Source organism: Coregonus clupeaformis, chromosome 29, assembly GCF_020615455.1.
Source record: "Coregonus clupeaformis isolate EN_2021a chromosome 29, ASM2061545v1, whole genome shotgun sequence".
Lineage (NCBI taxonomy): Eukaryota > Metazoa > Chordata > Actinopteri > Salmoniformes > Salmonidae > Coregonus > Coregonus clupeaformis.
In genome coordinates, this window is record NC_059220.1 from 26698015 (window position 1) to 26702380 (window position 4366).

Genomic DNA, 4366 nt, shown 5'->3' on the forward strand with positions numbered 1-4366 from the left:
AGTTTCCCACCAAAACATCTCCAGCATGTGAGTCCTGCCTAGAAACTGGAAAGGGGATTGCATGTGCTCCAATTGGACGTGTTCCATAGCAACCGCATCTGCATGGCCAGCCAGTTAGGAGAGGCATATGAGGCACACTGACCCAATGGCAGAGATTGCATTCAAAAGCCCCAATGACCCGGTAACAGAGGAGCCTTTCTACTTGTCCTCAGAGGCTGTACCCCCAGTGACTTGCCCCTGTGTCATTGGCTCTAGGGAATCCCCAAAGCACTCTGTCCCTTCTCTGAGTGCACACCACACATGTTTTTACCACTTGTAAGAATTCACTCAGCCATCCCCTTATTCAATCATTTTCTAGATTCTTCCCAGAATTCATCAAAACAGGTAGTGTTTTGATGGGGGGTGTCTCACGTCTGTGTGACAGGGTCAAGAACACTCAATGTCAACTATTTAAAGTAAATGCCCAGTGAAAATCTCTCTTTTAAAAGTTAATATTCTGTTAACTCATATCCAAATAATGTTGTTGACTTGTTCTATACCCGTATTTGTGGCTAAAGCATAAATTGGAGAAAAAAACACTTCCTCAAACTTGAATCTCAAACAGACTGTTTTCCTTGCTATTTCCTCATAGAACATGATGTCATCTCCCTGAGTAAGATGAGCTGGCCAACCAGTGGTCTAGAGGAGGATGAGCGGACTACTTGCATTAATATTTTTGATGACTGGTATACGCCCACACAATTCTGTGGTTGGGCACGCCCACACCATTCCAACGCAGAAAAGCAGCTTTTTAACATTAATACATTTTTGGAAGGAAAACTATTTCACTCACATTGTAAGTAATTATAGGTCATATTTCATAGAAATCTGGAAAAACTGGGCAGTTACTTTAAGATCAGGCTTGAAGGACCCAGAGCAGAATCAGGGATAACATAACAAGATAGAGCAGTATGGTGTATGTGCATAAGCACACACACACACACACACACACACACACACACACACGCACACACACACACACTGCTCTGCGTAAGCCTTCTACTGGATTAGCCTCAGGTCTGTTGTCATACCATCAAAGTGATCTGTTGTTTTTGTTAAAGCTGAGCTCCACGATAGGCACAACAGCGCCACTGGCCACCCCAGTTGCATTTGTTATTGTTTTTGTTTGGAGGAAATTAGCATCCAGCATCGTGGATTTTGTTTTTGAAGTAACGTCTTTGTTGTTGTAATATTGCAAACGGACATGGCAGTTTCATCGCTATTGATTTCAGCTTTAAGAGGTGAATGACCTGGAGACATTTACATGCAACATCTAAATCTTTTTTACAGTTAGTGTGATTTTTCATGCCTAGGGTTTAATAAAAATCTGCAATAAAGTATTTTCAAAGATTATATTGCTTCGAAATGCGCCAGTTTTATTGTTCCAACACACTGCTGCTTTTATTTAGGCTCATGGTATCACATACAGTATCAGACATATCAGAAAATTGGACATCAAATGTTACAGCCCAGCAAAGTTTATGATAACCCTATAGCCATATATTTTCATGCTGTTGAATGGTATTTATTTCCAGGTTGGTTTACTTTATCTTACCACAGGCCATAGTGACGCATGACAGACGGAGACAGGGGAGAGGGGACAGAAATGACAAGGGGCATGTCTGTCTACACTGCAGCCCCTTGCAGGTGTTCTCAGGCGAAGACAGGGTTAATAATGTAACAGACAGTAGGGGTATGGGGGTAATGTGTGTCTGACCCCAGACTCTTTCAGACAGAGAGACAGAGAAAGGGTGAAGGTGAGGAGGATGGACGGCCTGGTTATGAAGCAATGACACCTGATCTGGCCTTGTAACCGAGAGGCCAGACACAAACGGCCAGCTTTTCACTCCGTCTGGTAGGTCTGGTAAACATACATCCATCCCTCGCCCACTGCAGCTTATAGCTGAGTCTGGTCTGACCCCATTGCGCCCCTGTCTAATGTATACGAGCGCCTCTCTATACGAGTATCGCATTATACAAAGGCCCTTGTTCTTTTTAGGAGATCATTGTTTCCCAGTTCGAGCCTTGTTCCCTAAGGAGTAATTGCTGGACCCTATCCCACCCAAGTTAAAACCATGACACTGCCTTATTGTGGGTGTCTACAGTTTGTAGGAGGTGTTCCCTGCAGCTCAGTTAGTAGAGAATGGCGCTTGCAACGCCAGGGTTGTGGGTTCATTTCCCACGGGGGGCCAGTATGAAAATGTATGCACTCACTAACTGTAAGTCGCTCTGGATAAGAGCGTCTACAAAATGACTAAAATGAAAAAATGTGTTGAGATACAAATGCCATCTAAGCTACTAAAGTATTTTGCTATGAATTTATTCTATGTTTGCACATATTTTGAACTCTAATATAATCCCAACAGAGCCTATGAAGTTGTTACACCGGACTCACTTAACACGCAACCACAAGCGTGTTAAGCCCACAAGCTTTGGGCCTCCCTCCATTTTGCCCACGAGAATATGAACACGTCATAAGCCATGAAATGGGTAGAATAGCAGGAAATTAGCTCAGAGATTCTTGAAAGTCAGGACAATCCTTGTCCGTCAGGGAAATTTTACTGTTATAGTAAAAAAAAAAAAGGTTGTTGAATTATTTGAGCTAAGAATGTACTTTTAGAGGAATTTTACAAAGAAAAAGATTAGGAATTTTCAAAATACTTTCAATATTATTAATTTCCATGTCGGCTCTATGCTTGGAAATGACCTTGTCCGGTTCAAAGGATCCCAATTTCAAACTCTCCAAAAGTGTAAAATTATTGTATGTAGTTTCTTGCAATAGCCCTCTGTGACATTAATAATCCCCTAGAGTCGATGTCCGCGCCCGCAAGGAAATCTAATTAGTATAATAACAAAAATCTCATCAAAATCCATCTGTTTAAGCTCGAGATATCCTTTTTTTTGCATGGGCTGCATCTCAACCCACCACATCCGCCGATGTCGGCCTTCCAGAACTGTGGTGGAAGGTGACAGAGCTACAGCTGTGTTGGTCAGACAAGGAGGCATCCTGAAAATCGATCTTCTCAAGAAAACAAACGGTTTGGGTTTCAAACTAATGTGACCCCTCTATGGAAAGGTGAGACTATCATGAACATGTTTATGTTTTGCTTTAGGACACCGACAAGCCTCACAAGACTCATCTGAAGGTAGCCCAGTACCAGTTAAAAAAATTAATGGAAGTATACTGTATATGGACCTAGATAGTTTGTGTGTATGTATTGATACATATGGGCTCCCGAGTGGTGCAGCGGTCTAAGGCACTGCATCTCAGTGCTTGAGGCGTCACTACAGACCCCCTGGTTCGATTCCAGGCTGTATCCCATAGGGCGGCGCACAATTGGCCCAGCGTCGTCCGGGTTTGGCCGGTGTAGGCCGTCATTGTAAATAAGAATTTGTTCTTAACTGACTTGCCTAGTTAAAAAAATATATAATAGTATGTAAGCTACGTGTGCCAATTTTTTATTGATGTTGTTCTGTCCTTGAGCTGTTCTTGTCTATTAATGTTCTGTATTATGTCATGTTTCATGTTTTGTGTGGACCCCAGGAAGAATAGCTGCTGCTTTCGCAACAGCTAATGGGGATCCTAATAAAATACGAAAAATACCCAAAAATATGGAATTACACTGCTCAAAAAAATAAAGGGAACACTTAAACAACACATCCTAGATCTGAATGAATGAAATAATCTTATTAAATACTTTTTTCTTTACATAGTTGAATGTGCTGACAACAAAATCACACAAAAATTATCAATGGAAATCAAATGTATCAACCCATGGAGGTCTGGATTTGGAGTCACCCTCAAAATTAAAGTGGAAAACCACACTACAGGCTGATCCAACTTTGATGTAATGTCCTTAAAACAAGTCAAAATGAGGCTCAGTAGTGTGTGTGGCCTCCACGTGCCTGTATGACCTCCCTACAACGCCTGGGCATGCTCCTGATGAGGTGGCGGATGGTCTCCTGAGGGATCTCCTCCCAGACCTGGACTAAAGCATCCGCCAACTCCTGGACAGTCTGTGGTGCAACGTGGCGTTGGTGGATGGAGCGAGACATGATGTCCCAGATGTGCTCAATTGGATTCAGGTCTGGGGAACGGGCGGGCCAGTCCATAGCATCAATGCCTTCCTCTTGCAGGAACTGCTGACACACTCCAGCCACATGAGGTCTAGCATTGTCTTGCATTAGGAGGAACCCAGGGCCAACCGCACCAGCATATGGTTTCACAAGGGGTCTGAGGATCTCATCTCGGTACCTAATGGCAGTCAGGCTACCTCTGGCGAGCACATCGAGGGCTGTGCGGCCCCCCAAAGAAATGCCACCCCAC